The following is a 21,180-nucleotide window of genomic DNA, read 5'->3' as shown; positions in this document are numbered from 1 at the left end:
TTATGGTCAGTTGGAGTTGTCTCCCGTACTCCTAACTTGAATGTGCTGCAGACAGGTGTACCCAAACAGCTCATATCACAAACGGTTTGGAATTCCCAAAAACGCAAGATCCGCACTGCACAACTTCAGTTCAGCGCTCGGTCTCTTTTTGAAAATGTGTATCTTGAGAGAAAAATATAGAATATTGCACCGTCCAAAGGAATGGAGTTCCTATGGGACAATGACAGCGCTCAGTTCAAAATGATAGGACAACTTTTTAAATGAGGCAGGGCCGGACTACCAGGGGGTGGGGGGGGGGGGGGGTTATGGGGGTTGCGCAACCCCCCCCCCCTAGCCTAAACATGTACCTCACTTATTTAAAACATTTTTTATGATTGTTTATTTTATGCCGTTTCATGCAAGGAGCGACCATTTTCCTATCTCAGAATATGACCTACCCATCCACAATATAGGGGCTCTGCCCCTTGACCCCGCCAAGGGGAACATACCCCTGGACCACCACTGGCAACCCCCCCCCCCCCCCCATCCCTCCTCTTAGCCTAGTCCGGCCCTGTGAGGCGTAGCGGGCCTTTAAAACATTGACAAAAATGTACAATAGCAACAAGTTGTAATGCTCAATACAACCAATACTGAGTGGACATTTACAATACTGGGAAACAGTTCTTTTTGTCCGGTGATCCTCTGCGGCTGTTGCTGTAGTTTCCCCATCGATCATAGCTGGACTTGGATAGCACTGCTTTTCATCCACATTCACTGGCCAGGTCTTCGTCATCTTCAGTCACTACTGACAAATGAATGAGAAAGGAACGGATCTTAAACACAACGACAAGAACAAGTCTAAGTATGAGTATAAAGGAATAAGTTGTGTACTGTTTGTAACTGACACACATACACACACTAAACCCACATAAATGCCAAGAGCTTAAACATTCTTTTTCCCTGGTAGACAAGTTCAAATAAAATCCCCCGACTCCCCCCCCCCCCCCCCCCCTGCTGCGTCTGATTTTTGTTGGAACCCCAAAGACAGTGATTAAGTGGATTTCCATTATAGTCAAGGCTGTTTTCAATGTAACTTGTAAGCTACAGAACATGTAGTGATGTACACACATACAACTTTAACTTGTCTACATTGTATACATGTCTGTCACCATATTTGAATACATTCAGTTCACTAATTCAGTCAAAATTTCACTGAATGTAAAACGACATATTATTCTAGAAAGATATCAATGCCACTGTCCTACATTATCATAGGAATCATGTGTGTCAAGTTCTACTATTATTTTCCTTTTAAAGTTTTACGCTCTCTGTGCTCTACACACATGCATAATATGTTATACATACTCAAAAAAGGAAAATAATAATAGATCTTGACACACAGTTTCATTGAGATAATTATATCCTGACAGTGACAGTGTTTACTGCAATGCATTTTGTTTTAATCAGACATACACACTGAAAGTCATGCGCTTCTAGTATATTAGTAATGGTTCCAATACGGGAGGAAGTGATCACCATACTGGTGAAATAAGGCTAAGAGCTTGCGGTTTGGAGTCTAAGTCAGTAGGTGTTCATTATTTTATTATTATCCCTGAACCTGAATTATAAAAAAAAACACCACTCTCTCACAGTCTTGCTCACAGTCACACACGCACACCTCCACATGAGTTATTCTGACCAGAACTTGAGAATGAGAGAGAGGGGAAGGAAAAAACACACTGTATGTCATAACACTGACACTGACAGTTGTACATAATAAAACCTTTTGTTTACCTGATTCGTCGCTGGCCATGCAGCAATCGGTTGGCTTTTTCAGCTGAGAGGAGACCTGCAATAAAATAATAGATGAAGTACCAATCATGGGAACATCACTTTCAAAATGGTGAGTACTAGCAGAGCAGTAGAACCATTGATTGCCTTTCAAAGAAACGCACTGTAACCAGCCAGCCTGGGTAAGTCAGCAATTTGATTCTTGAACTAGCCTCCAACCTGCTTGCAATTATATTCCGAGAAGGTTATCTATTTTTAATTCTAGCATTAAAACATTTGACCAGCACTAGCTTTGATTTTTTATTCACTGTCTTGGAAGTTGGATTCAATCTTAAAAAAAAGGATTTTTAAAATATTATGTCTCATGCATAGATCTCGAATTGGGTCAAAAAGAGGTTGCAAAAACGTGGCAGTGGTACTCTTCTTCTTCTCCACATTAATGAGGAAATCCCTGTACAGGGCAACTATCTTCGTACCTGACGTAAGGCAAGGATACATACATACACGTACAGGTACATGCATCCAATGTTGTTGTCAGAGACTGACACTCAGTGACTCAGACTCTCAGTGTCAGTGACAGTGAGCGGAGTGACACATGTTGCAACACATACTCGCAAAGACCCACTCTAAGTATAAAACGAAACATGGAAACTTACCTCTGGTTAATATGCAATGGTTCGCCCGTCCCAATTCTCTCGCATTAGCAAACATCATTGGAGATTCTTTCCGCATTGATCACCTTCGCTCCTTCACTGCTTCAGTCCTTGCCTGCCATTTTGTTACTTGACTAAAAACCGAAACGCTATAGGTCTGACAAACCACGCTCAACGTCCAAAATAACTTGAGGAGGAAAAAAAAGAGCCCACAATCTTTTTTGGGGCAAAAACGTTGTTTTGAAATCTCCGAAGCTGCTTGCAAAGTCAAAGATGACGCAGACATCTGTACAGTATCTCCCTGGATGACGCAAGGATAGTGTTTGACTCGGCTCTTTGACTTGGTAAACATCGGAACTTCCGATTACGTTCGTAGTTACTCGGAACCAGCCTTCGGGATTGAAAGCCCGCAACTGACGTGTGAAAAAAAATTTCGCGGCCCGTCCATGTTGAAAAGGACAGAGCCCACAAGAAACAAAAGTATTTGTACACAGACAGATGAAAGCACAGGTGGGGCTATCCCCACTGGAGACTCTATGGGGTCTCCTGGTGAGGTTTGCTTCACCGCCCCAACTGGAGACCCTGTGGGGGCTCCTGGTGAGGTTCGCTTCACCACCCCAATTGAGGACCCTATGGGGTCTCCTGGTGAGGTTCGCTTCACCACCCCAACCCAGAAGCCCGTTCACAGGGCAACTCACAGGAAGGGGGCCGTGGAGGTAGTGGAGGTAGTGGACCTTACTCAATCCACACCACGAACACCTCCGGACAAGGGAAAAGTTACTCTGCCCCAAAGATCGCCTCGCACCCCAAAAATGGAGAAAAATCCCATCACACTATACAATCATTTTGGGAGTTTATCCGACGAAGAGGGTATGGAGGCAGAAACTTCTTAAAACTAAACAAACATAGCCAATTTTATTCAATGGAATTGTAGAGGGGTCCAAGCTAACTATGAAGAATTATGTCTACTTTTACACAAATTTCATCCTGTTGCTACAGCATTACAGGAAACAATGCTGAAACCAAACAAAGATTTTAATGTATCTGGATACAATGTTTTTAGAAACCATTCAGACAATAACACGTCTGGGGGAGTTGCTCTTTTGATTAAGAAAAGTGTACTTTGTAGTGAGATCAACCTATGTACAAACATTCAAGCCGTCGCAGCACGAGTGACATTAGATAAAACCATCACTCTCTGCAGTGTATATCTGTCACCATCAAAATGTTACACGAAGCACGATCTTGAAAATCTTATTGATCAGCTTCCAGCTCCCTTTGTTTTAATGGGAGATTTTAACGCTCATTCCCCTTTATGGGGCAGCAACTCTCTAAGTACGAGAGGACGAATTCTAGAAGATTTTTTAGACAATCGTAATCTATGCGTTTTAAACGATGGAGTACCAACCTATCTCCATCCAGCAACAGGATGCAAGTCCATACTAGATCTAGTTATTTGCGACACCTCTCTTGTTCTAGACTTTGAATTTAAAGTCTATGATGACACATGTGGTAGCGATCATTTCCCTATCTTGATGTCTCAAATAGATGGATTGGAAGAAGCTTCCCCCCAGAGATGGAACCTGAACAAGGCAAACTGGCTGTCTTTTACTGCCGAATGTTCTGTCCAACTCACAGAAGACACTGTCTTTGATGGAAGTGACGACCCATCATCTATTTTTACAAACACTCTACAAGACATTGCCACTGAGTACATTCCAAAAACATCTTCAAACAACCGCATTAAAGTGCCATGGTTTAATAAAGAATGCCAAGAAGCCCGATCTGAGCAAAAGAGAAGTCTACACAGGTTCTACAGATGCCCGACCCTTAGCAAGAAGTTGACTTTCTTCAGATTTCGCGCTAAGAGTCGCACTGTCATAAAACATTCTAAAAGAACATCCTGGAGGTCTTTTTGCTCAAACTTAAACTCTAAGGTATCATCAAGTAAAGTTTGGAATGCTATTCGTAAAATCAAAGGGAAAAAAGGATCTGCATCAATTAACCACCTTGTGGTAAATGGATCCCTTATAACCCAAAAGAATGAAGTAGCAAACGTTCTGGCTTCAACAATGGAAAAAAACTCATCAACAGAAAATTACTGCACAGATTTTCAAAAAATCAAAGCCACCCAAGAACGTAAACCCATAAACTTCTCATCTCAGAATGAGGAGAACTACAACAAGTTGTTCAGTATAACTGAACTCAAACAAGCCTTACAAAAATGCAACAACTCAGCAACGGGGCTGGACGGAATACATTATCAGTTCCTCACACACCTACCAGAAAGTTGTCTTCTGGTCTTGCTGAAGGTTTTTAACCACATATGGGAGAGTGGATCCTTTCCACCTTCATGGCAAGAAGCGATGATTGTCCCCATTCCAAAACCAGGTAAAGATCATACAAACCCCAGCAACTACCGTCCGATAGCCTTGACCAGCTGTCTGTGTAAAACCATGGAGAGATTGGTCAACGCTAGGATGGTGTGGTACCTAGAAAAACAAAACCTCTTAAGTGATGTGCAATGTGGCTTCCGAAAGGGACACAGCACCACTGATCATTTGGTACGTTTTGAGACCTTCGTTCGAGAGGCCTTTGCGAGATCTGAACATGTACTAGCTATATTTTTTGACCTCGAGAAGGCTTACGACACGACCTGGAAACACGGTATTTTAGCTGATTTGCATGAAATGGGTTTTCGTGGACGTCTCCCTGTTTTTGTGGAAGGATTTCTAAGTAATCGATTTTTTACAGTACGGGTCGGTCCCAACCTATCAGAGTTCTGTCAACAAGAGATGGGTGTTCCTCAAGGAAGCATTCTATCACCCATGTTGTTCAACATCAAAATCAATAACATAGTAAAGGCAGTACTGAAAGGATCCGAGTCATCCTTGTTTGTTGATGACTTTGCACTTTGTGTGCGTGGCAAATCCCTACATAGAGTGGAAAGGCAGCTTCAATTATGTATAGACAAGGTGCAAAAATGGGTAACAGAGAACGGTTTCAAATTTTCCACCAGCAAAACTGTCTGTATGCATCTTTGCAAACAAAGGGGAGCCATGCCAGAACCCTCTCTGGTCCTGAATGGTAATCCTGTCAAGGTTGTTGAAGAATTTAAATTCCTAGGACTGACCTTTGACCGTCGACTAACATTCCTTAATTAAACATATCCAGTATCTGAGAACATCATGTCTGAAAGCTCTGGATGTATTGAAAGTGGTTTCTCATACGGACTGGGGTGCTGACCGCACAGTCCTACTCAGACTTTACCGTGCTTTAATCCGATCCAAGTTGGACTATGGTTGTGTCGTCTATGGTGGAGCCGCAAAATCCAACCTAAGGCTATTAGACACAATACACCACCAGGGTATACGTCTTTGTCTGGGAGCTTTCAGGACGTCTCCAGTACAGTCCTTATATTTTGAGGCCAAAGAACCCTCTCTGAGGTTGCGACGCCTGAAACTCACCCTAAATTATGTGTTGAAACTGAAAGCTATGCCTACAAATCCAGCCTACCAATGCGTATTTCAACCACAATGCTCTGAATTTTTTGAAAGTCACCCAAATGATCGAGCACCTCTGTCTTCTCGGATTCAGTCACATCTGGCCGAATCAAAGATAAAACTCGATCATGTTAGTGAAAATCGATGGACAGAAACACCACCATGGACATTGCCAGATCCAGTTGTTCGACTCGATCTGACAAGGTTAAAGAAGTCCGAGACAAATGATTTGATTTTTAAACAGTGTTTTAGCCAGTTCTGTACCGAGTTTCCTTCCCATCAACGGATATACACTGATGGGTCCAAAGCTGAAAGTAAAGTGGCATCAGCTTCTGTCACAGGTCCTAAACTCGATAGGGCCTTTTCGGCCCGTCTTCCGGATGACAGTTCTGTATTTTCTGCAGAGTTGAAAGCTTTACAGCTAGCTCTGAAACAGGTATATCAGTCAAAAAAGAAAGATTTCCTGATTCTGTCAGATTCCCTATCGGCTCTTACCGCCGTGAAGAGAACTCAGCTAGATCACCCACTGTTGGTCGAAATCCAAGAGCTACATGCATCTCTGATTGAAGAAGGCAAAAGGATTGTGTTTGCATGGGTGCCATCCCATGTTGGAATTAGAGGCAACTCTGCAGCTGATCAAGCTGCTAAAGAAGCCAGAGAAAGACTCATCACTGACAAACACACAAAGCATTCAGATTTCAGAACTCGCACCAACATGTACATAAAGTACCTATGGCAGAGTGAATGGGACGAATGTGAAGAAAATAAACTTCATAAGATCGTCCCCCAGCTGTCGGACAGCCTACCCCAATGTCGCCTCAACAGGAAAGAAGAGACAGTTCTCTGTCGCTTACACATTGGGCACAGTCACATTACACATTCGTATCTGCTGAAAGGTGAAGATCCACCATACTGTTTTGGATGTGACGAACCATGGACATTAGAACATGTTCTCACAAAATGTGTAGACGTTCAAGAATTTCGAGACAAACACTACAATGCGGAAACACTGAAGGTTTTATTCCGGGATGTTCCCCCGGACAAGATTTTTAACTTTTTAAAAGAGATCAAGATTTTTTACAAGATTTAAAGTACCAGAAGTGAAAATTATTAATTTTTAGAACCTTCTTTTACAGTGATAGATTTGAATGTAAATAGTCTGAAACGTAGAAGTTGCCATATGAAAGGAAAAGAAAATAACTGTATCGGTCTCGAATAGCAGCTAGCATCTGCTGAAGAGACATTAAACCCCAAAAACCAACCAACCAGAATAGCCTTGCCTAAAATTGACAAAGTTTTGTGGGACACATTTGATATTGCAGAGCTCGACCTTGGGGACTTTACAGAGATCGAGTGAACAAAGTGTTGTTTGAATGCGCTGTGTTGGACACACCGTACTCCCCCTTGAATACTTGGATCAGAGCAAAGAAACTGACTACAGATATCATGTTTCATTTTGTGATCTCTGTTTAGACACACGCTGCTAATGCTGGTAAAACGAGGCAAATCATGTTTCATTTTGTGATTTCTGTTTTGACACGCTGCTAATGCTGGTTAAACGAGGCAGATCATGTTTCATTTTGTGATTTCTGTTTTGACACGCTGCTAATGCTGGTTAAACGAGGCAGATTATGTTTCATTTCGTGATTTCTGTTTTGACACACGCTGCTAATGCTGGTTAAACGAGGCAGATCATGTTTCATTTTGTGATTTCTGTTTTGACACACGCTGCTAATGCTGGTTAAACGAGGCAGATCATGTTTCATTTTGTGATTTCTGTTTTGACACACGCTGCTAATGCTGGTAAAACGAGGCAGATCATGTTTCATTTTGTGATTTCTGTTTAGAAACACGCTGCTAATGCTGGTAATTGAAACGAGGCAGATCATGTTTCATGTTGTGATCTCTGTTTAGAACTGAACACGCTGCTAATGCTGGTTAAACGAGGCAGATCATGTTTCATTTTGTGATTTCTGTTTAGACACACGCTGCTAATGCTGGTTAAACGAGACACATCATGTTTCATTTTGTGATCTCTGTTTAGAACTGAACACGCTGCTAATGCTGGTTAAACGAGGCAGATCATGTTTCATGTTGTGATTTCTGTTTAGACACACGCTGCTAATGCTGGTAAAACGAGGCAGATCATGTTTCATGTTGTGATCTCTGTTTAGAAACACGCTGCTAATGCTGGTAAAACGAGGCAGATCATGTTTCATGGTGTGATCTCTGTTTAGAAACACGCTGCTAATGCTGGTTAAACGAGGCAGATCATGTTTCATTTTGTGATTTCTGTTTAGACACACGCTGCTAATGCTGGTAAAACGAGGCAGATCATGTTTCATTTTGTGATTTCTGTTTAGAAACACGCTGCTAATGCTGGTTAAACGAGGTAGATTATGTTGCATTTTGTGATCTCTGTTTAGACACACGCTGCTAATGCTGGTTAAACGAGGCAGATCATGTTTCATTTTGTGATTTCTGTTTAGACACACGCTGCTAATGCTGGTAAAACGAGGCAGATCATGTTTCATTTTGTGATTTCTGTTTAGAAACACGCTGCTAATGCTGGTTAAACGAGGCAGATCATGTTTCATTTCATGATTTCTGTTTAGTAACACGCTGCTAATGCTGGTTAAACGAGGCAGATCATGTTTCATTTTGTGATCTGTGTTTAGACACACGCTGCTAATGCTGGTTAAACGAGGCAGATCATGTTTCATTTTGTGATTTCTGTTTAGACACACGCTGCTAATGCTGGTTAAACAAGGCAGATCATGTTTCATTTTGTGATCTTTGTTTAGACACACGCTGCTAATGCTGGTTAAACGAGGCAGATCATGCATGTTTCATTTTGTGATCTCTGTTTAGACACACGCTGCTAAAGCTGGTTAAACAAGGCAGATCATGTTTCATTTTGTGATCTCTGTTTAAACACACGCTGCTAATGCTGGTTAAACGAGGCAGATCATGTTTCATTTTGTGATCTCTGTTTAGACACACGCTGCTAATGCTGGTTAAACGAGGCAGATCATGTTTCATGTTGTGATCTCTGTTTAGACACACGCTGCTAATGCTGGTTAAACGAGGCAGATCATGTTTCATTTTGTGATCTCTGTTTAGACACACGCTGCTAATGCTGGTTAAACGAGGCAGATAATGTTTTATTTTGTGATTTCTGTTTAGACACACGCTGCTAATGCTGGTTAAACGAGGCAGATCTTGTTTCATGTTGTGATTTCTGTTTAGACACACGCTGCTAATGCTGGTTAAACGAGGCAGATCATGTTTCATTTTGTGATTTCTGTTTAGAAACACGCTGCTAATGCTGGTTAAACGAGGCAGATCATGTTTCATTTTGTGATTTCTGTTTAGACACACGCTGCTAATGCTGGTTAAACGAGGCAGATCTTGTTTCATTTTGTGATTTCTGTTTAGACACACGCTGCTAATGCTGTTTAAACGAGGCAGATCATGTTTCATTTTGTGATTTCTGTTTAGACACACGCTGCTAATGCTGGTTAAACCAGGCAGATCGTGTTTCATTTTGTGATTTCTGTTTAGACACACGCTGCTAATGCTGGTTAAACGGAGCACATCCTGAGTCACTATTTCCAGTTTTTATTCGAGATTTGTGCATTTGTTCACAAACCATGAAAAGGGATTCTTGTGGTTAGGTTCCAGTTTCCATTCTGGCAATGAAGGCACTGGCACTCACGAGAACACGTGCGTGTCACAGAGAAAGAGGGTAGCCATTTTTCCACAGAAACATAATTATCCTATTTAACAATTTTAACATGTGTTCAAATATCGCTATTTATTGAGAGGAACTGATCCTGTACAGGGTACAGAATCACGTAAACGCCCACCCCCTATACTACTTTCGAGCGACATTGGTGCTTTAGGGAGGTGGGCGTATACAAGGTAGTGTACGGTACTTACCTTTGGCGAAGATTTTGCAAGTGTTAACAAAGAGGCGAACTCTGAAATTAAGGGGGGACAGGGTAGGCAAGCACTTTTTTTTTTTTTTTTGGAAACAGCTTGCTGCTTGTTTGATTTTTGCAAGCAGAATAACCTAATTAAGGGAAACCATTTTAAATTTTGAGTGAAAAGCAATTTTTGGGGGTTTTATTCACCAAAATGTGAGAAAAACGTTATAAAATGTGCTTTTTTTAAAATGTTGCAGTTTGTGAACCAGTGCATGTTTTGATCCAATTTTTCTTCTTTGCAGCAATATGTGTGTGTTTAATAATTCTGTGTATCGAAAAGCATTTCTAAGCAATATATTATTTTAATTTAGCATTTTCAGTTACCGGTTCAGTTTTGATAAGAAAAATACATGAAATCCTAACTGTCAGACTCATAAAAACCCAACCAATGCACTGAACTCTTATTCCATACACAGAACTGATGCTGTACAACTCATAAACAACATATACAAAAACTGAACAAATCCATCAAGCCTTTCAAAAGTTGCAACATTTTAATTGTAGCGTTTTGTCTGAAAATTACATTCAGAGAAAACAGCATTTTAAAGATTTGAACCAGTACATAAAAAAACCAGTAGCACAGTGCACCCTGAATTCATATGTTTTTATCAGAATGACCACTTTACTATGTAGGGAAAAGGATTTGACAATCAAATTATCAGGATTTTTTTTATATACATCATATGAAAACAGCCATCTTTGTTTGTACCGATATGAAAACATGAATCAGAACCAAACTGTCAGACTCATAAAAACCCAACCAATGCACTTAACTCTTATTCCATACACAAAACTGACGCTTTACAAATCATAAACAACATAAACAAAAATGAAACAAATCCATCTAGCCATTCAAAAGTTGCAACATTTTAATTACAGATGTTTGTCTGAAAATTACATTCAGAGAAAACAGCATTTGAAAGATTCCAACCAGTACCTCAAACTAGTAGCACAGTGCAGCCTGAATTGATATGTTTTTATAAGAATAACCACTTTACTATGATGGGGAAATGATTTGACGATCAAATTATCCAGACTTTTTTTTAAAAATCATTTGAAAACTCATCTATGTTAGTGCAGATATGAATCAAAACGAAACTGTCGGACTCATAAAAACACAAGGAATCCACTGTATTCTTATTCCATGCACAGAAATGGTGCTTCACAAATCATAAACAACATATACAAAATTGGAACAAATCCATCTTGCCATTCAAAAGTTACAACATTTTAATTACCACATTTTGTCTCAAATTACATGTAGAGAAAACAGCATGGAAAAGAGTCTCACTAGTACCCCGGTAAACTAGTACCACAGTAGAGCTTGAATTAATGGGGTGTTTTTTTTTTAACCAGAATAACACTTTAACTATGAAGGGGAAATGATTTGATAATCAAATTATCAGATTTTTTTGATTTAAAAAAAAATTATATGAAAACATTAAAAAAGTCAATTATCTGTGTTTGTGCTGATATGAAAATATTGATCAGAACCAAACTGTCAGACTCATAAAAACCCAACGGATGCACTGATTTCTTATTCCATTGCATAGAAATGATGCTTCACAAATCATCAACAACATTACATAATTATATATACACAAATGGAACAAAGCTATCAAGCCATTCAAAAGTTGCAACATTTTAATTACAGTATTTCTGTGCTCAATCCTAACACTGCAGCAAATTTCTGTAAAGCTGAATGTCCCTTTCCATGTACCAACTTGGTCATACGCGGATTATTTAAAATGCAACTTTACCACCCGAAGCGTTGCAAACACCGGGAGAAGAGTAAACAACTGCAGACTTGAATGGACACTCATATGCACTCCAGATGCAGGGCCTGTGCAAATCCTTGGGCTGATGCATCACCTTCTTTCATAATCAGACTGCTATCAGACAAGCATTCAGTACAGGATATAAACCTTTCAGCAATAGATTGAGCTGATCAATGTTGACAAAAGCCCAACACATGTCAGCGGAGTGACGTTGCACAGTACCAGTATCCATATCTGCTTGTGATGGGTCAGAAGATGGCAAAGTATCTGTATCTTTTTATGGTTGGTCAGAAGATGACAAAGCTGATGTTTCTGCTGTGGAAGAGGGTAGTTCCGGTTTAGCAAACTTTTCCATCAGGTCAATCTTTCTCCTCGCTGCCACCACAGGAGGACTGGCTCTCCCCTTGCTCCAACCTAATAAATACACAAACACTGATTTAATATTTGATACAACTGTCCATGGTTTTTGTTTGTAATAAGCTGCAAATTTTAAGACTCAATATAAACGTCAACAAGTGCTTGTACTTTATTTTGCAAATGACCATGTTACATGGGGTGTACCTCAACTTTTTGGCTAGGCTGGTAAATCAGAAATCCCAATCAGCCCCCAACCACTGAACCAGGCGGGTTTTCTTACAACCACCTCAGCGGCTCGTACCCACATATGTCGGTTGACGAACACACACACACACACACACACACACACACACACAAAAGACATTCATTAATTGGCCCCTATCACAAAATGTACATGTCAAGTTTACTATGGGATTTGAGTAACCACACAATCACATACACACAGGAACTAATACTGAAACTAGCTGAATTATTTTCTTTCTTTCTTTCTTTCTTTTCATATTTTTCTTTTAAAATTAATTTATTTCATCACACTTGCTATGTATTTGCTTGTTTCTTGTCTGTTGTCTGTTTTGTGTGTGTGTGTGTGTGTGTTCTGTGTGTGTGTATACATTTTCAGATTTCCTAAACCTAGCACTGTTTGCAGGTGATCTTTATGCTTTTGATTCATGAGTTGCATCCCCAGTCCTTTAGTTTAACTCTTTTTTTTTCTTTGGTGAAGTAAATTGGATCTATTTTTTTTATTCCTTAGTTAATGGAAAAGATTTGACAACAATATTGCTGTCAATGATAGGTTGGTCAGCCATGCTGGTGTAAACCAATCCTTTAGAATTAGAGAACGCTCGATCTCTAGTAGGGTACTTATTTTCCTACGGTCAATGACCAGAAACTGTGTCAGTCGTACATCGCTCAGATGCTGCTTCTCAGTTTGACCCCAGACAAAGAATACTGATGACATGTTACACCATAGTAAGCTCTCAAGGACTGGCCAGCGAAGAACAATAAAATAGGGGTTGTGAAGACGATATCACAGAGATGATCGAGGGAGGGAGGGGGGGGGGGGGGGGGTGTGCGGCGGCGGCATGGTCAGTAAATTGGATCAAGAAACCCGCAAAATACTTCAGACACAAACTGTTTATCATTTACCTGCAAACCCTAACACATTCTTACAACAACAACAACATAACGATGTGCAATAAATCACGTTGTCAAACAAACAAGATCGAAAAGAGAAAGAAGCAAAACCCACCTCGTCGAGTCAAGAATCTTAGAATGTCGTCTGCTCAAATACGATCATGTTGGTTCATTTCGGAGTGTTGTTACTTCCTTCTACTGTTCGCTGCTGCTGGTTCATCTTTCTCTGATATTTCTAGCCACTATGCCGAACATTTCCAATGTTAGGGTTGTTCTCCGCAGCTCAAAACTTTGAAAAATGCTGCTGAATCGGTGAAAGCGTCATGGATTTGTTGACACCGGGGGACTGATAAGTTGTCTACTGCGCTTGCGCCAAATGCCTTTGACCTACATATATTTGCATATATTAATTCCGGGGTTTCGGTTGGAACGGATTCTCTCTCTTTGTGCCTATGTCAACGGAAATTCCCCAACGGTGATGACGTCATCTTGAAGAACGGAAATTTCCACACAGTTTGAACAGCGAAGGGTCATGTCATGTGCGCACATTTACCAGCACGGAGTATCCAAAGTTGACCATTTTTTCGATTTTTTTGATAAAACACAGACAAAAACAACAAAACATCGGTTTGAAAATGGTTTTATTTACATGAATACATGTCTAAAATGACAAAAGCAGATTATTGAATGCATTCCAGGATGTTCAAAGGTGTGAAAAATGCAACAACCCCAAAAAGGTGTATGAGACCAAAAATAACTCATTTTGCCTACCCGGTCTGCCCTTAAGCGTGCGAAATCACCTTATAATTGCTGGGTTGCTTCCCTTCAACCAACAAGCAAAGAACTCGACATGATGCCCTCTGGACAGCACGGTAACGAAAATTCAAGATCAAAGTGTGAGATGTGTGTGTGTGTGTGTGTGTGTGTGTGTGTGTGTGTGTGTGTGTGTGCGTGTGTGTGTGTGTGTGTGTGTAAGTGTGTGTGTGTGTGTGTGGGTGTGTGTGTGTGCACACGTGAGTGTGTGTGTGGGTGTGGGTGTGTGTATGTGTGTGTGTCTGTGTGTTTGTACGCGTGCGCGCGTTTGTGTGTGTTTGTGTGTGGGGGAGGGGTTTGGGGGAGGGATAGTGTATCTGTGGATCTCTGTGCGTGTGTGCGTGTGTGTGTGTGTGTGTGTGTGTGGTGTGTGTTTACGAAAGGTGTTCTAGAAGTCCTTTGACTCCAAACTCCTGGCAATGTCTCATGATATTTACAACGACGTGTGCACACTGCAAAGTTTTATCGGCGATGACACACATTTTTATGTGTCTCAAACTTTCCTCAGCTTTTAAGAACACTGCCCGTCCATGTTTACTTGCTTGTCGTGGAGCTAAACAAAAAGGCAGTTTACAACAATGATGTATAAACATCTCTGAAAGAATTGTTATGTTTTTCACACTTACTGCATAATTATTGTGGGAATTTTTGGGAAAAAAACGCTCCTTCCAAAACGAGTACTTACAGCTGGTACAATGAATATAAATCGGGTAGACACGTCTTCAAAGTTGACACCCGCGCAGACCGACAGTTGAATGCTGTTACTACAACAAACGTTGCTGCCGTTACAAAGTTGACACCCGCCCAGACCGACAGTTGAATGCTGTTACTGCAACAAACGTTGCTGCCGTTACAAAGTTGACACCCGTCCAGACCGACAGTTGAATGCTGTTACTACAACAAACGTTGCTGCCGTTACAAAGTTGACACCCGCCCAGACCGACAGTTGAATGCTGTTACTGCAACAAACGTTGCTGCCGTTACAAAGTTGACACCCGCTCAGACCGACAGTTAAATGCTGTTACTGCAACACACGTTGCTGTCGTTACAAAGTTGAAGAGAGATGGTGCACGAATCACACACACGGAGGTAAATGACACATAGATAATTGAATCGGCACCCATCGATGTGATCTGGCACAAGCCTTTACGGGTACACAAGCGTTGCAGACAGCGGGTGCCCGTGCTCTTTCTGGTGTTCAAAAGGCGGTATGTCTCGAAATGTACATACAAATAGAGTGTGAGGATTTTGTGAAGGTTGTCACAGGCGATGGGGACTTGGATCTATCAATCTGACCCCGGGCAACCCATAGAGTGTGAGGATTTTGTGAAGGTTGTCACAGGCGATGGGGACTTGGATCTATCAATCTGACCCCGGGCAACACATCAATCAGCCGTTTTGATGTTCATAAACGGCTCCACCCCTATCAACTATTGGTGATCTCGGAACACTGGCAAGAAGAAGGTGGTCCCATTTTTATTTTTCAAAAAGAGCAAATCGCCGTGCATTTCTAAAAGGGGAGCAGCGTATGGCTACCTTTGAGCAGTACATGCATCATTGCCTGCCTGTGGTGTTTGAAGCTTGTCACCAAACACGGGTACTTGAGGGTTGATGTTACAACACCGCAATGTCCCGTTTTACACAGCTTCCAAATCAATCTAATTTCTAACAGATTAGGATGTGTGCCTGATGTTCCGTTCACTATATTTTCCTGAATCCTGTTTTTACATTAAAAGCCAAAGATCGGAGGAAACTGTTACGAGAGCCCTGATGCTGCTGTCCGAGAGTAAAAGAGTTTCATTGAGGGTATCGGCAAAAACACTCGCGCCGACATGTTTGACAGGTACTTCTCACGATTGTTAAAGTGTGCAGAAGCTTTGGAAGGATCCTTGGAGAATATGGCTTGTGCAAATTAACAGTGAGCTGTGCGATAATAATGAGATTTAAAGGACTTCCAGAACAGCCCACGTCAGTGTATTATTTGTGGATCTGTGTGTGTGTGTGTGTGTGTGTGTGTGTGTGTGTGTACACGTGCGTGTGTGTGTTTGTGTGTGTGTGTGTGTGTGTGTGCGTGTGTGTGTGTATGTGTGGCTTAGGTGTATGTGTGAGTGTGTGTGTGCTGGGGGGGTCGGATGGGGATGGGGGTAAGTGTGTCTGTGGATCTGTGTGTGTGTGTGTGCGTGTGTGTGTGTGTGATACAGACCTGTTTACCAGTACGATTTGGGCGTATTTTGTACGCCAAATTTTTATCAGTACGCATAATACGCGACACACGCACAAAATACGCATAAGAAAAAGTCTAGAATACGTTTTCCGGTGTTGGTGTGCTGATTACGGGATGGTACAACTGATACCGGTTTCGGTCTAAGGGAGATAACCATGACAGCGAATCTTCAGCTGTGGAAACCTCGTTCAGTTGTTGGCACGTGCGATCGTCTGGACAATCGTGGGCCAGTGCTGATTACGGGATGGTACAACTGATACCGGTTTCGGTCTAAGGGAGATAACCATGACAGCGAATCTTCAGCTGTAGACACCTCGTTCAGTTGTTGGCACGTGCGATCGTCTGGACAATCGTGGCAAAATGAAGCGGAAAAATGTGCCGGTTTCGGATGACTGTACCAAGTCTAAACAGCAGAAACGGCAGATTTTCTTGGAGAAATACAAGAAAGAGCCAGGAATTGTAGAGTCTTCTTTGGGAAAAAGTCATGCACACTGCAAGTATTGTAAATCGGATTTCTCCGTTGCCCATGCCGGGAAATATGACATCGAACGACACTGCAGAGAGAATCTTCTCGTGTGTCACAAAGAACAAAACAAACCAGAGGGCCTCCTTATCAGCTGAAACTGTTGACAGCCTATTGGTGGTAAAGAGCAGGCCTGGTGAACCTCATGAGCGGAACTACAGCTCAGTGCAGCTGACCAAGCTGAAATCATCATACTACAACTTGCTGTCGAAGAAACCTGACTAGACTAGACTCAGTACCGCTGCATACTACAACTTGAAGAACCCTGACTAGACTAAGGGGCTCAGTGGAAAAAATCAGCTTGTAATGGATTTTAACCACCAGCAGATCTTTATCTGTTTCCCTTTGTTGATTTTGTGTGTGTCACTTTTGTGAGAGTAACACTAACAGTATGAAGACAACAAGATTAACTTTTGAGCAAAGCCAAAGGGGAGAAGACTGAACATATGCAGCTGTCAGTGGCAAGTTCATCTTTTCATTATCAATCTGTTTGGAAGACACTGGTTATAATGCTACAAACTGACAGGTAAATACAATTGTTTTATCCCTGTTGTATTGGAAGGAGTTAAATTCTGAAGGTGTTCACAAGACATGCAATTCTTACACAAACACGTTTGCACCCACGCGTACATTTTCCCTAGCCCATATATGGCTTTGCTTGCAAAGTACACCAACTTTTTGAAAAATACACTCAACTTTTTTGGAAAGTACTCTTGCCTCGAGTTTAGGGTAAACAGGTCTGGTGATATTGTTTCAGAGTAAGCGTACGTGCATGCGTGTGTGTGTGTGGGGCGAGGGGATGGGAGTGTTAGCGTGTATGTGGATATGTGGGTGTGGGAGTATGTGTTTGTGTGTGTGTGTGTGTGTAAGTTAGTGTGTGTGTGCGTGTGTGTGTGCACGTGCGTGTGTGAGTGTGTGTTTGTGTGTGTGTACACGTGCGTGTGTGTGTGTTTGTGTGTGTGTCTGTTGTGTTCATGCGTATGAATGCATGCGTGCGTGCGTGCGTGTGTGGAGTGGGGGTAGTCTGTCTTTGGATCTGTGTGTGTCAGTGTGTGTTGTGTGTTTAAGTGTATGCGTGCGTGAGTGTGGGGGGAGGGATAGGGGAGGGGGGGGGGGGGGTTGTCTGAAGATCTGAGTGTGTGTGTTAGTGTGTGTGTATGTGTGTGTCTGCGTTTGTGTGTGTGTGTTTGAGTGTGTGTGTGTGTGTGTGTGTGTTTGTGTGTGTTTGTGTGTGTGTTTGAGTGTGTGTGTGTGTGTGTGTGTGTGTGTGTTTGTGTGTGTATACGTGCGTGTGTGTGTGTTTGTGTGTGTGTCTGTTGTGTTCATGCGTATGCATGCATGCGTGCGTACGTGCGTGTGTGAAGTGGGGGTAGTCTGTCTTTGGATCTGTGTATGTGTGTGTGTGTGTGTGTGTGTGTTTGTGTGTGTCTGCGTTTGTGTGTGTGTTTGTGTGTGTGTGTTTGTGTTTGTGTGTGTGTTTGTGTGTGTGTTTGTGTGTGTGCGTTTGTGTTTGTGTGTGTGTGTGTGTGTATGTGTGTGTGTGTGTGTGTGCTTGTGTGTGTGCGTGTGTGTATGTGTGTGTGTGTGTGTGAGTGTGTTTGTGTGTGTGTGCGTGTGTGTGTTTGTGTGTGTGTACACGTGCATGTGTGTGTTTGTGTGTATGTGTGTGTTGTGTTCATGCGTATGCATGCATGCGTACGTGCGTGCGTGTGTGGGGTGGGGGGTAGTCTGTCTTTGGATCTCTGTGTGCGTGTGTGTTGTGTGTTTAAGTGGTTGCGTGCGTGTGTGTTTGGGGGAGGGATAGGGGGGGTTGTCTGAGGATCTGAGTGTGTGTGTGTGTGTGTTTGAATGTGTGTGTGTGTGTGTGGAGTGGGTGGTGAGTGAGTGTGTGTGTGTGTGTGTGTGGTGTGAGGGGGGTGCGAATGTTCGCGTGTGTGCGCGTGTGTGTGGTCACGTTGTTTGTTTAAGTGCGTGCGTGCGTGTTTGTATGTATGGGGGAGGGGGGTAGTGTGTATGTGGATATGAGTGTGTGTGTGTTTTGTGTGTTTTGGGGGAGGGGTTCGTTGGGGGTGAGGAAAAGTGTGTCTGTGGATCTGTATGTGTGTTAAAGTGTGTGCGTGTGTGGGGGAACTAGAGGGTGGGGGGGGAGTTGGCGCGTCTTTGGATCTGTGTGTGTGTGTGTGTATGTCTTTGTGTGTCTGTGTGTGTGTGTGTGTATGTGTGTGTGTGTGTGTGGGTGCGTGTGTGTGTGTGTGTGTGTGTGTGTGTTGATTGTTTCAGTGTAAGCGTACGTACGTGCGTGCGTGCGAGTGCGTGCGTGCGTGTGTGGGGGGGATTGTTAGTGTGTCTGTGGATCTGTTTTATTGTGTGTGTGTGTATGTGTCTGTGTGTATGTGCGTGTGCGTGTGTGTTTATGTGTTTGCGCGTCTGTTTGTGTGCGCGTGCGCATGTATTTGTGTGCGTACATAGAGTTGTAACTGTCGGGGAAGGGCTATGGATTTGGAGCACTTTGTTTCCAAATGATTTCCAGTTTATCTTTACTCCAAGAAGTTGTGTACGTGTTGTTTGTTCTCTGTTCAGTGAGCTTAATGTAGGTGTGCTAACACAGGGACAAAAAAACAACAACAACAAAACCAGGATCAATCAAAAATGGGGGAGGGGTTCGTAGGGGGAGAGGATAAGTGTGTCTGTGGATCTGTATGTGTGTTAAAGTGTATGCGTGTGTGTGTGGGGGAACTAGAGATTGTTGTACTGGAAACTTGCATTCTCCCAGTAAGGTCATCTGTAGAGGTTACATGCCGAGTGTCAGTGATTATTAAAAATAATGGTCGAAGTTAGCGGATCATGAAAAATGCGAGCTTTAGCGAGCTTTTTCATGACCGCGAACTGAGACCATTATTTTTTATAATCACTGAGACGAGGTGTGTAACCTCTTTATTCCTCCTTTCTTCAGTTATTCAAAGAAAAGAGGAGTTTTTTGCGAAAGTTTGATCGAATCCTATTCTCTCAACCAGTCAACCTGCGCAGGCGATCGATTAATGCGCGGTTGTATAGTTCCGTGCAAATCATTCCATTCTGTTAACACTTCTTGTCAGTTTTCCTATTTTGGGCTAAAATCAAGTACACAGATATGCTGTTATTCTGCTGTGGCGGCAAAGGCAGATATTGTGTGTTCTGTATATGTTTTGGTATCGCTCAGGATAATGTTTTTTCGTCAAATGGGACTAGCAGACGAACTTTTGCACCCGTGTTCCAACGTTAAAAACTGTATGAAGTTCAGTTTTCTGGGGAAAATAGTGTATGAAACCCCTTTATGTTGTTTAAATTGATGAGATGTGTGCATTTGGTTGCGTGTGATCTGTTTATTAAATGAAATATTGTTGAAAACTGACCGTCGGATTGCAGTCTGTTGTCGAAGGAACTGAGTGAAAAGAAGGGGAACTATTCTTGTCGCTAGACAAAGTATGAGTTACTTGCCTTGGGAAATTGCTTGTGATGAACGGTTTGAGCACGGCAGATCTAGATTCAGAAAACAACCGAACTCATGAATTTTATATGGAGATTCATGTGTTCAGGCCTGTAGTTCTTAATTTAGATGCGGTATGTTTGTATTGTTTGCTCCAGAGATGTATACTTCGTACATTAGAGCGTTCGGAACTTTTCAGTCGCAAAAAGTAGTACCGAAACAGAACAACCTCTCAACCCATTGCACTATCGAGGATTCAGGCTGTTGCTGGGTCGTTATTTGTTTGGTTGCTGGGTCATTATCGAAAAATAACTACCCCTACAAGTTTACAGAGGTAAAGAAGCAGAGGGGGGAATAAATTGTACTACGTTGCAAGCCCCTGGAGCAATTTTTTGATTATAGTGCTTTTGTGAACAAGAAACAATTAACAAGTGGCTCTATCCCATCTCCCCCCTTTCCCCTATCCCATCTCCCCCCTTTCCCCGTCGCGATATAACCTTGAATGGTTGAAAACGACGTTAAACACCAAATAAAGAAAGAAACTAGAGATGGTGTTGGCGCGTCTTTGGATATGTGTGCGTGTGTGTGTGTGTGTGTGTGTGTGTGTGTGTGTGTGTATGTGTGTGTATGTGTGTGGGTGTGTGTATGTGTGTGTGTGTGTGTGTTGATTGTTTCAGTGTAAGCGTACGTACGTGCGTGCGTGCGTGTGCTTGCGTGTGTGCGTGTGTGGGGTGTATTTCAGTGTATGCGCGCGTGTGTGTATGCGTGTGTGTGATTTTTGTTTAATTGCGTGAATGCGTGCGTGCGTGCGTGTTTGTGTCGGGTGATGGGGGAGGGTGGTTGTGTGTATGTGGATATGAGTGTATGTGTGTGTGTTTTGGGGCAGGGGTTCGTTGGGGGTGAGGATAAGTGTGTCTGTGAATCTGTATGTGTGTTAAAGTGTATGCGTGCGTGTGTGGGGTAACTACAG

The 21,180-nt window shown here is 42.3% G+C and overlaps 1 long non-coding RNA gene across 1 annotated transcript; it reads right to left on the bottom strand.

Annotated features, from left to right (window-relative positions):
- Positions 1–326: 326 nt before the first annotated feature.
- LOC138950493 (uncharacterized) lies at positions 327–2,516 on the bottom strand. The gene is made up of 3 exons (XR_011450687.1): positions 2,427–2,516; positions 1,774–1,828; positions 327–784 (listed from the first exon to the last, which is right to left on the bottom strand). It is a non-coding gene; the product is annotated as an uncharacterized lncRNA (long non-coding RNA).
- Positions 2,517–21,180: the final 18,664 nt, after the last annotated feature.

Source organism: Littorina saxatilis, linkage group LG16, assembly GCF_037325665.1.
Source record: "Littorina saxatilis isolate snail1 linkage group LG16, US_GU_Lsax_2.0, whole genome shotgun sequence".
NCBI classification, from domain to species: Eukaryota; Metazoa; Mollusca; class Gastropoda; order Littorinimorpha; family Littorinidae; genus Littorina; species Littorina saxatilis.
This window is presented reverse-complemented; position numbering and strand designations above follow the sequence as displayed.